Source organism: Pavona decussata, unplaced genomic scaffold (genome assembly GCF_977016875.1).
Source record: "Pavona decussata unplaced genomic scaffold, jaPavDecu1.1 SCAFFOLD_131, whole genome shotgun sequence".
Lineage (NCBI taxonomy): Eukaryota > Metazoa > Cnidaria > Anthozoa > Scleractinia > Agariciidae > Pavona > Pavona decussata.
This window is the reverse complement of record NW_028145545.1, coordinates 367219-379657: the sequence shown is the minus strand read 5'-3', so window position 1 is coordinate 379657 and position 12439 is coordinate 367219. Positions and strand designations below refer to the sequence as shown.

Below are 12439 nucleotides of genomic sequence, written 5' to 3'. Positions count from 1 at the left end.
GTTTTCATCAGGCGATGACGTCGACTGGTTACACGGCACCATTTATATCACGATGGTCGGCTGTGATTGGTGCAATTCCATCCCCACTGTTTCTATTTTAATCCGGAGGATTTTTCTATAGTTGTCAGTTGTTAGTTAAAGTTCCCACAAATGCCAGTTGTCAGTAAAGTAGAGAGCTATTTTCCAGTTTATAGTAAACCATTGCTTCATCGGATCATGGTTGCCCGCGGAAAGTTTGTAGAGAGCAAGCGAAATGTAAGAGTTCTCCTGGACCAACACTTGCGTCTCAAGTTTTGTTTAAAAAAAAATACAAGTACAGAAGTTTTACTTACAGCCGCATCAGCCGGGTATTGTTGACAAAAACTTTTTTGGGCAGTTCCTTTAGCTGGTTGTTATTCAAGACGCTACCAACAAATAACCATACCCTGATGGTGACTATCGTGTGACATATAATTGATATTTAGTTTAATGTGTAAGATAATATTACCTATCGAGGGTTATTAAAGAAAACCAATGACCATCTATTTCAAAGAATACGTTCGGTCCTTTTCTTGAATGTTTAAAATGAGGTTGCAAGATATTTCTAAGGAAGATCCGCGGATAATGCGAATATTTATTCTTGATCATGCTCCCTATCTAGTTTCGGTAGCTTTTGGCTATTCTGCACCTCAACCAACAGAAAATCTTTGAATTGCTTTGGTAAGCCAATAGTTTTCCATTTCATTTTTTTGTTCTAAAGCATACCTCCAGAAAGATATCAATCTAACGGGGTGAAAGGTCTAGCCGACCCTGCTTAAGGTGGCTGAACACAGTTTGCGCGTGCTTTACAGCTTCTGTTAGTGATGGTAATAAGCACGCGCTAGGGTTGTGGTGAGAAAATACTATCGATCCCTCGATTTTATACCAAATGGATCACAAAGGTAAGTTTTGATCTTAAAATAACTCAGTTTCTCGTTTGTGAATATCACCGAACAAAGAAAGTGAGTTCACGAAGAGCTAAGCCTTTTTGGACGCTTTTCATCTTCGCTGAGAGAACCTAATTAAAAGCTACGCATGCACCTTTGACCAAAAAAATTGTGACTGATTGTTTTAATGGAAATAAACTGTTTTCTAAGGCACTGCTCGTTAGAATTTCGTGAAATTTTACAAAACAATAATTGTCTTAAAGCGTTACTCGCCTACAAACAAAAACCAAAATCTAACAGAGGGTATCTTCAAAAAACATTAAAGTGCAAAACCAACATTTACAGGACATCTCTCTGTTAAAATAACATGAAAGCAGCGTCAATATGTCAGTATTTTGTGAGTTTTTATGGATACAAAAATGGTAAAAATCTAACGAGTGCATTTTCTAAAACTTAACTTGACTTAACTTAACTTAACTTAACTTAACTTAACTTGGACGGTTAATAGCTTACTGCGTTGCCATGGCACCTAGTTCAACGAGAAGTATCAAAATTTATTTCTTCTTATTTAATCTTGCACCATGCTAATTTTGGGTACTCGGAAGTACGTAGTTTTCAAATAATGTTTACTAACACCTGTATACTGGAAAACTGTGTTCGGCCACCTAATCAGGCCTGTCTTTGGTTAAGTTCAAAAAATAGAGACACATAAAAAAAATTAAATAATAATAATAATCATCATCATCATCATCATCATCATCATAATAATAATAATAATAATAGTAATAATAATAATAAAACAAAAACAAAAACCAAAACAAAAAAAAGAAAGAAAAGAAAAAAATATTAAAAATAAGTAAATACTAAAATGAGTAAGTAGACTATTTAATAAAAAAAGGTTTTAGAAAATATATTTAGGTAGGGCGTTAAGGTTCTTTCAAATGTCATTTGTCAATAAAATGTCAAGCAACTTTTCAGTTTTCGGTTACAAATATAGTACTCCTCCAAATTGTAGCAATTTTAATTGTAAAATCGTTTAGCCGCTTCTAAAAAAAAATAATAATCCAGTATAAAAAGCTAATCAGATGCACGTAAACGCCAAAAACTGAATCCAAAATTAGAAAATTAAAAATGTATGACATGGCGTCATTACAAAAATGAGTAAAAACACTATTTTAATACGAATGTTTTTTCTATAGTTGTCAGTTGTGAGTTAAGGTTCCTTTAAATGCCAGATGTCAGTAAAATTGATGGATACTGTCCAGTTTTCAGTAAACCATTGCGAATCATGGATGCCCACGGAAAATTGTAGAGAGCAAACGAAACGTAAGAGTTCTCCTGTGGCAACAATAACGTTACATGTTTTGTTTAAACAACAACAACAACAAAAAAAAAAACAAGTACAGGAGTTTTACTTACAGCCCCAGTAGCTGGGCATTGTTATCAAAAACTCCTTCGGGCAGTACCTTTAGCTGGTTGTTATTCAAGACCCTACCAACAAACAACCATACCCTGATGGTGACTATCGTGTGACATATATTTGATATTTAGTTTAATGTGTAAGATACTATTGCTTATCGAGGGTTATCTTGGAAAAAAACAATGACCATCTTTTTGAAAGAATATGGTAGGTCCTTTTCTTGAAGATTTAAACTGAGGTTGCAAGATATTTCTAACTAAGATCCGCGGATATTGCGAATATTTATTCTTGATTGTGATCCTTGCGTAGTCTCGGTAGCGTGGCTATTCCGCACCTGAACTAACAGAAAATATTCCAATTGCCTCGGTAAGCCAATAATATTCCATTTCATTTTTCGTTCTAAAGCATACTCCCAGTAAGTTGTCAACCTAACAGTGCGAAAGCTCTTGCCGACCCTGCTTAATCAGTCACGTCTTTGGTTTAATGAAACTGAGAGCAGAGACACACGTATCCAAAAAAGAAAAATAAAGAGAAAATAAGAAACGGAGATATAAATAATACAAGGTAACTACCAAGAAGACTATATAATTCAAATGGTTTTCCAATAGCTGTTTTAAGTAGAAAGTTAAGGCTGTCTCAATTTTAGTTGTCAAAAAATTCCAAGCAACCTTTTCAGTTTTCGGTTACAAACATAGCACTCATCCTCAAGCAGGGTTGCTAGTTTGGAGACGTCTTATGCTAAATGCAGTAAGGACAAGCGGAAAAAAATTTAGGAAGAAAAACTGGTTTAATATACGATATGAGTTCTCTATCAAAATACTCGCGCACCAATTGGTTAAAATCGATAACGTGTTTTTCATGACGTCACTACACCACATTCAGAAAGTGCAGTGTTGGCGATAACTCATGGAAATCATGCGCTATTGCAAATGGCTTTGAGGTTTGCACAGGTTGGAGATGAGGAGATCCCTCAAATCATGACTCGATTCCAACGAAGACCAAGAGACAAACAGCCTGGAGTGTTTCCATTTGTAAAAATAAAAGTGAAACAAAACGACTGAAATTTTGTATGTGCTTTTCTGTAAACCTTATTTGTCGTTTGCGAAAAACAGGTGATTTCGCCATTCGGGCTTTCTGAAGCGTAAGCTTTTTAAAAAAAGAACCTTAAAAAGCTGAATGAGACTATAGTAAAATTACTGTTTTTCTTTTCGCTACAATCTAGAATGGCTGCAACTGAGAGGATTGATATAAAAATGAATATCAAAAAGTGTCAAAAATGGTTTTGAAAGAAACACAGACGTTTCGGGTATATAACCCTTCTTCAGTGTGGAGAAAACCGTTGAAATACGCTACTGGACACACACGCGCGCATATGACTAGTAGCGCGCGCATGCATTAAAAGTTGCAATTCAAATACAGCTAAAATTGACATTAAGTCCATCCGGCTGAACAGCTCCAAGTTGGAAAGTTAACCTCATTTCCTTTCACCATTCATTATTTTCAACTGAGATATCCGTTTTAAGAATTGGAGAACTTAAGTGCAGAAATACTTGCCGAGCGACTGAGTAAGTCTTACCAAGAACTAAAACAAGACGAAGGAAAGGACTAGAGCCGTTCGGCTCATGCAGCAATAAGAGAGGAAATCAACAGTTACTTGACTTCAGAAACAGTTGGAAAGACATTTTCTATTATAACTGATCCTATTTTCAAACCGGCAAACAAGTTATTGAATGCAAAACTGAAAAAATTCAAGGAAAGTGGTACGTCTACAGTCAAACATCATGCTAATATTCAGTCCTAGGACATACAAAAATGCTACGAAAACGGTGTTTTCGCTGGCGATTCGCCTATTTCGTTACTAAGGGTGAATTGGTTTAATATAAACCTGCATTTAATCTGCCGAAGAGGTGGAGAAAACCAAGGAAGAAATGTTGTTGTTTTCAAGAAAGACGCAAGTGAAGTTGAATATGTTGAAATGGGCTAGCAAAAAAAAAAAAAAAAATAGGGTGGCTTAGCAGAACAGGGCTGTCAACTCTTCCGTATAACCCGGGGGTATCCAGATTTTGGACCGTATCTCCCGGTCTCCAGATGTAGGACTGTAATGTCCAGTTTTTAAGCCGTTTCTTCTGGTCTCGAGATTTAGGTCTATTTGTGGTAGACTCGGTTTTCTGACACATAAACCTAAAATCTGTAGCGTTGTTTACTGGTAGTGTTTAATGTGCGTCTCCCTCCCCCCCCCCCCCCCCCCTCCATCCCCGCCACACACACACACACACACACACACTGAACCCGTGAATTTGGCCTTGCTGGGACGCCCTCTGTAAGGCGCTTTGTTATTGCTGGCCGGGGAAGTCACATTCTCCGTATTTAAAGACGTGTGAGGTTGACAGCCCTGGCTTAGTGACAAGGCCGACGAAGCGGACCCTAAAATGTTTTCTACTGGTGAAGCCAGCTGTCTAGTTCAGTTCCTAAAAAAGTTAATTCAGGTTCTTAATACAGGTGAAGAGGCACTGTTTCAGAGGCCGAAAAGAAAATTATTTGCTGGCGATGAAATCTCGGCCTAAGAAGGCCGGCCTCGTGCGGTATTGAAAATTTCTCGTTCATTGTACAGCCAGCGCAAAAAGACTCACAACAGTCTCCAACCCATTCATACTAATTAATACTACATGTATTTTCAAATTTATGGCATCCAAAATTCACGGCTAGACAGTTCAAAAGTTCAATTTCTCAAAATTTACTTTATGTAGCACGTTCGAATTTTCAAGGAATTCTAAGATTGCAGTGTCAATCCAGTAGGGGGGTAAAACTTTTGTTTGAACGATTTTTGGAGGGGTTAAAATTTTCATTCACTCGATTTTTTAGAAAACCACCGCCCCAGTTCGGTCCCATGGTCGAGTTTTCCAAATATTAAGTACGGTGCCTACTTTTGTTACTACGCATACGTTTTGCGCATCTTGAGCTACTCGGGTTTCCTATGGCTGATACATAACGAAACAAAATCTTATTTAGACTGTGTTGGGCACTTGGTGGATAAAAATAGTGGTAGGTTGTATTCTAGCGCAAAATATAAAATAAAATACCAGACATTTCGAGGCTGCTGCCTCTTCATCAGTGGTATGTTGCAACTGAATAAAAGGCGCCCGTCATACGAAACAAATTTAAATGAAAACGTTTTTAAATTGATACGTGATGTAACTTGCGCGCGCCGATTTGAGAGCCAGTCTTAAATAAAGTTAAAGTCAGTATTGAGGCCAAATGCATTCAAAGTCCTGTGTTTAAATATGAGTTTGGCCTCAAAACGGCGTCTGCCCAAGGTGCTTTGGAAGCCTGAACGGATTGCGGAAACATGCATGTCCTCAGTGGAGTGGCCAGGTAATGTAAAATGGCGTGCAACTGGGATGTCCGTGTTAGCAGTTCTAGTTGAACATAGATGTTCACAAAATCTGTCTCCCAGACGTCTACAGGTCTCGCCAATGTATAGTTTGTTACAAGCCCGGTATTTGTTTACATAGACTACGTTGTTGCTGGTACATGTGAATTTGTCGCTAATGGTTATAAGTCCCCCAATGCTGAGACGTTCGTATGAGTGCAAGTATTACACCGGATCAGCCACATGAAAATGCTCCACGGTCATCATCGACAACGGTCGTGTCATGAAGGGTACTCCTAACCAGGGAGTCACGCAGATTGCTATCGCGACGATAGGCAGATAAAATGTGCAAAGTTTGAAAAATCGCTGTGGTGCCCGGGTCATTTCGTAATAAATGGAGGTTGCGTGTAAGGATGCTTTTGGCCAGTGTGTTGGTAGGATGGTATGTCAACACCAGAGGGACTGTAGGTTGGTCAACGACTACATCCACAGGCTCAGAAATAATTGCTTCATGGTGTATGACTGCCACGCGATATCGAGCTTGTTGAATAATTTGTTGTGGATAGCCACGATTAATAAAAAAAACAGTCATTTCCTTACTCTTACCATCAAAATCCCTCTCGTCACTGCAGATGCGTACAGTCAATTTCTCCGCTTACGACGCAACTTAGCAAGTGCTCTTGCCAATTAAAAAGAAAATTAGGGATAAACATGCATTTTTCTCAAATAACAAAGCATCAATTTGAAAAAAAAAAAACGCCATACATTGTCGAAATAGCAACTTTACTACTCCGTAAAGCTACCGTAATGCTGTGCTTTAAGTAACTTTACGTAACTTTCCAAAAATGGGAAGTTCAACTTTACGCAAGTTTACGGTGACCCGTAAGTCTTGATAATAGCACACTCCTTTACGGAACATTTACGTATTCTGTAAAGCTGAAGTAAAAAAAAGATTTACACAGACTTACGCTTATTTACGTATCGTAAATCTGCCCTTTACGAGGCTTTACATTGAGCCGTTACATTTAACGGAAGTTTACTGTTCCGTAAAGCAGCTGTAACGGACGTGATTTACGTTCCTTTATGCGTAATTAACAGACTGGTAAAGATGGCCTTTTTATAGCTTTACGTAACACCGTAAATGCATTTTAAGGCTGAGACTTGACCAGTGTTTACTGTTCCAGAGAAGTTTATCTTCTTTCACGGACTGTCACAGCGGTATTAGCTAGGGCATTTTAGTTGAAACGGCATGGCAAGACTGTTGTCAGTGGTTTAACTTCAAGAAGTTACACTCCTCTGGCAAGGGTGCAAAGAAAGGGCAAGTTGATCCTACTCCCAAACCATCAGTAAAATGACACAGCTTCATTTCTGAAAGCTTTTTATTAATTACTTAACAAAAGTGCGCTTTCAAATACAATTAAAGCTGACAATAATTATTAATAAAAATCAGTTCAAGTACAAAAACCGATATAAAGTGATACTGTACTAAGATATTAAACTTTAATAAGTGTGTTGAAGCCTCCACTTCCGTGAGCTGTTAAATTGAATTTAACAGCTCACGGAAGTGGAGGCTTCAACACACTTATTAATCCAAAAAAATAAAATTTTTGGTGTTAGGGACACTTGACCCCTCTTGAGAATGGCATTATTTACAAGTAACGGTTAAATCTGACTTCTGCATTCTATGAAAAATCCCACTAATTTTAATCTTTTACTTTTTACCTGGGAACTCTTTGAACTGTAACATAATCAATAAAAGTCGTATCTATTCAATAGTATTTGTTCTCAAGCTATTCGCGAGGTGTTAGAGACACTTTACTCCTTTTGAGAATGGTCCATTATTTACAGGTTACGGTTAAAACTGACTTCTAAATTCCATGAAAAATCTTACTAATTTTGATATTTTACTTTTTACTTGGGAACTCTTTGAACTGTAACATAATCAAGAAAAGTCCTATCTATTCAATAGTATTAGTTCTCATTGCCAAGCACTTAAAACTTATTTGACAAAACTCCTAATTTTAATTTAAGAAGTTGAAATCTCACCTATTTGTATATTTCAAAATTAAAATAAAGCTATTTTTAAAAGGGAAAAGAGGAGTCTTTTCCATAATCATCTGGTCCATGCTATTGGAAAGAGTAGTAAATTTATTACAAATTATAATGCTTCAATAACCCCAATAACCACGTTATACACAGCAAAATAATGAGCATATTCACATAAAAAGTTGAAACTAGCTGAATATTCAGTTTTCTGTCAAATGAAATAATCTCTCCCTTTAAACAACTTGGGCCAAACTTCTTCATTTGAAAAAAGCAACCGAAACTTATTGACCCTTCTACTTCCAGGAGTGATCAACATGAAATTTCTCCTTACATTATGAATGTATTATCAACCAAAAAGGTGATGAATATAATGAAAATCATCAACTCGGTGATATTGTTTGATGTAACACCAAAGTCTGTGAACTTGAAAAAATATATATGGCAGTCAGTGAGGAGAATTAATATTCAGATCATAGAAGTGAAAGGGTTAAGATCATGGAGAATATGGATATAAAAACCCTATTGCTGCCTTGTACTGCGGGGAGTACTAAAATGGAGGGGAACTGAAACGCAATCCCCTCGCAGTGTCAGTGAGCGACTTGAAGAAACCACACCAGTGGAAGCGGCAGAAGAAGGAGAAATACGGGCTACACCCCTTCCTACTGGTGTTGTTCTTCGAACCACCCACTCAACAAAATTGACTGGAACATCCCGACTGGACATCTTCTCATGAAACCCCCGAGGAACTAGGGATTGTCGTACCCTTTGTGATAAGCTTTTCTCATACACTGTATCCAGTGCCTTTTTCCCCTTGGTGAGGCGTGTTCTTTCCCAAGAGAGGTGCTTGACTTGGCAGCACACCAGTTCACGAGACTCAGAGTCAGACCCACTTTCATACGAGCTCTCATCGGAGCTGGTGTATTCTGGGGTTAAAACTTCCTGTATACGTACTTCTTCCTTTGTTGTTGCCGTCCAGTCTACACACTCTAATGCCGTCAATTTGTGTTCAAGTTTCTGTGGAACAGTTGAAAGGTAACCTTGTTATTCTCACACTAAAAAGTTAACTTTCTAAAGATTTTCTTTTAAATTATCATAACGGTAACGTTTTTTGCATTGCTAAATAAATATAAAACTGACTTCATTGATCAGATGTGCATGACAGACAAGAAAACCATACAGTCAGGTAATACATGAATCTACACATTAGTAAAATGTCAAAGATATCTTGTCATTCATGACATATTAACTGGAAAAAAGCTAAAAGAAATCTCATCAGGCCTACTTATTAACCCAGCCAGCTTTTTTTGGACTGCGCACCTTTAAAATTGGGCTCAAGTATTTTTGCGCTGTTGAAATTTACCCAATTATAACTGTAACACCTCTTTCAGACAGTGAAGTTTGCCCAAAGCTGGTATTTAGCAAATTCCCTACATTTTACAGAATGAGCTAATGTCAAAAATAAAAATGGTGAACAATATTATAATTGTTTCTTTATTTTGCAGATATAAAGGTGTCAATTTCAGATGTTAACGAACGTCGTAACACTAGCACTCAACTCTGCAGTGTTTGTTGTAATGCTAAATGAAGCCATGAATTTCCCACTGTGCATCAGCCCAAGTGAGGAAATTGGAGACCTCACAATGTAAGGGAAAAACTCTTGACCTTGTTGGGAACTAAACCCACAACCTCCATATTTCATTTTTATTGCTCTACTGATCAGCTATGAGGCCAAATGGGAGCAAGTTGTGGCAAATTATGGTGGAAATCAGGAGGTGATATGGGTTTGATTCCTGTCAGGGTCAAAGATAATTTTCCTTGCCTTGTTTGGTCGACTACCATTTCGTTACTACAGCTTATACCCAGTGGGAAATTCATGGATTCCCTTAGCACTAGATACTCAACCACTGATATTATTTTTTTCTTAAAGCTACACTCAACATAGCATTCATAACTAGACAGGCAACAGTTTTATTTTGTGTTACAAATTAATCTCTTATTACAAATTACAATCTTATGCAAAAGAAATACATGATGGGTACAGGTGTATTTCAAAGTAAGCTTACATCCCTTTTTCGTCCTTGTCTCCTACAAGTGACTCTTCTTGTCCTTGCATCAATGAGGGACCTGTGATAGGTCATACAGGCCTTTGTAAAATGAACAGCAAACAACATGTTTAACCATATGAGCTACCATAAAAAATGTATGAAAAAACAAAACCGATAATAACTATGGAAACAAAAAGTTTAAAATGAGAGTTGCATAAAAAAGAAACAATGCATACATAACAGATGCACTGAGAGAATATACCCTCCAACTACATTTAGCTCTTAAGTTTTGTCAGTAATAATTAACTTCCAAACAAGGCTTCAAAGGGCAAGGGCGTGAATGTACTTGGCTCATTTCTTTTCAGTACTTTGCTGTGTTTTAAAAAAAATAGTAAAGGACTTATTCTTTTGTGTTTATGCCTTTTGCTGAAACACTTTACAGAGATCTAAGCTCTCCCACATGTGATACATTAAGTCTCTACACATGTAGAAAGAGACCTTATTGATTGGAGCACTGACTCCCATGAGAGAATTGCTTTTGAAACCTTCAAATCATTATTGTTTTAGAAGCACTGTACTGTAAGGAAAACAACTTGCCTCTCAGTTGTGCAACAGACCATAGGCAGTGCTCTTTTCCACCATAATCACCGTTACTTGACTCTGCAATTTTGGTGAACACAGTGCGGTTTTCTTCACTTGCAGTCCTAGACATCCACAACAGAAAAGAAAGCAATCATAACTTGACAAAGATAAACAAATTATAGATCAGATCTTAACCTTATGATGGGATGATACTGTCTTCCAAAAGCCTCAAACTTACAGCTGCACTCTGCACTCTGCGCTTGGTGGAAAACTATGCTAAGTGGAAAATTTGCTTAAAAATTTTTTTTTCGACAAAAGTGCCTGAATTTTTGCATGTGGCGTTCAAATTAATGGGAAAACATTGCTCTGTATTTTTTTTTTTCGTTAATTTGCGCTTCGTTTTCGAGAAATAACGTATGCAAAAAACCAAGTTATTTTGGCGGCGTGTCTTTGCAATCTTTTGTTCGAACGAGAAACAAAAGAACCCTTTTGTTTCAAAGCAGCGAAGCGTGGCTTTTTGCACTTGTAAGTCGTTCCGATGGAACAATCGCCTGATTAAAATTCACTACGATTAGAGAAGTATCAGGGATTAACGTGGTGTGCAGTCCAGTCGATTGAGCGATCCTGAAATCGGGAAGTCAGTTCTATCCGCGCACTTGGAGTCTTTTTTTTTTTTTTTTTCTCTCTTTTTTTTCTTCCTTTGTTTCAAAGTAAAGTAAACCATTAACTGTTAGATGCATAACCGCCTTTTGTCGAATGCTGGGCTGTTTTTTTTTTTTTTTTTTTTTTTTTTTTTTTTCGGGTTTGTCTCAATTTTTGCATGTGGGCTTCGTTTTAGTCAACAAACATTGCCCTGTATTTTTTTTTTTCGCTGGTTTGCTCTTCGTTTTCGAGAAATAACGTATGCAAAAAAACTCAGTTTTCCTAGCGGCATCTTTTGGATATTTTTTGTTTCAAGAACGGTTTTGTTTCGCTGAACAGTAAAGTCAGCGAAGCTGTTTGAACCGATACAAGTAATCTGATGGTATAATCGAAGCACCGTTATTGTTGTTGCTTCGTTGACGCAAGCGATTGACTCGCTATACTGGAATCGATAACATTTTTCGTGGGACCGGTTCGACACGAAGACAGTCTGTATTTTTTTTCTCTCTTCTTTTTGAAACCAAAACGTCTGTTTAAAAAAAGTGCTTTCGAAACTGCTAAAATTAACCGTTCAAGTTGGCGGCGAAATCCGTCTTCGATTAACGTGAAGTTTGAGCATCTAATCTGAACGTTTCAAGTTTTCAAAAAGCGACACCGACAGCCTAAAAAAGGCGGTGAGCTTTACGCTTCAGAGAACAACGACAAATACGATGGCAAATCATACTGTTAAAAAGCAACAACATATCAGCTATAGCAGAGATAGTGACATGTTTTCTTCAGCAGTCAGGAGTTGCTAATAAGCAAGATTCGCTTTTCTTTTCCTTTTCTTCCTTCTTCCTTTTCTATCTGCCTTAAGCTTGCGTATTGCTTAGTATTTTCACGCGAATAGCCCGATTTCTTGCGCAACATGGCACAAAATATTATTTCTTCCCAAGAAGTAAATTAAATTACCACCTTCTGCGTATAGAGTTACAAAATAAATTTGCGCAGTTTAAAGCGGTTTTGCTGACGATGGAGGATACCTATCTTTCGAGTTAGGAACCGGGTTAGGAACCGAGTTAGGAACCGCGTTGGGAACCGAGTTAGGAACCGAGTTAGTAACCGAGTTAGGAGCCGAGTAAGGAACCGAGTTGGGAGCCGAGTTAGGAACCCATATATCGATTAGATATATATGTACCGATTGGCTTTTTCTTTCATCTGGGGAGAGAAAAACTTCTTGCGTACCTGTGACAGTTGCCAGGTCGGAATCCATCAGTAGAAAGTGTCCATAATCCCACTGTATGAATATTATATCTACGCCAGAGCGAAACACCGTACATTTTTAGACTGTGATTTTAGCTCTCCTGTAGCTCACTAAACCTTCTATTTTATGTGGTAGTACCTTAAGTCGCCGTCTTTCACCTCAGCTGGCCACACTTCCATGCGATTG

At 37.6% G+C, this 12439-nt stretch overlaps 1 protein-coding gene across 1 annotated transcript in view; it reads right to left on the bottom strand.

The window, feature by feature from the left end:
- Positions 1-2350: 2350 nt before the first annotated feature.
- The window catches only part of LOC146468368 (mannan-binding lectin serine protease 2-like), a 65478-nt gene continuing 55389 nt past the window's right edge, over positions 2351-12439 (bottom strand). The window contains exon 7 of the transcript XR_014867517.1: positions 2351-2396. The gene's annotated coding sequence lies outside the window, so the exon portion shown is untranslated. The remainder of the gene's footprint in view (positions 2397-12439) is intronic.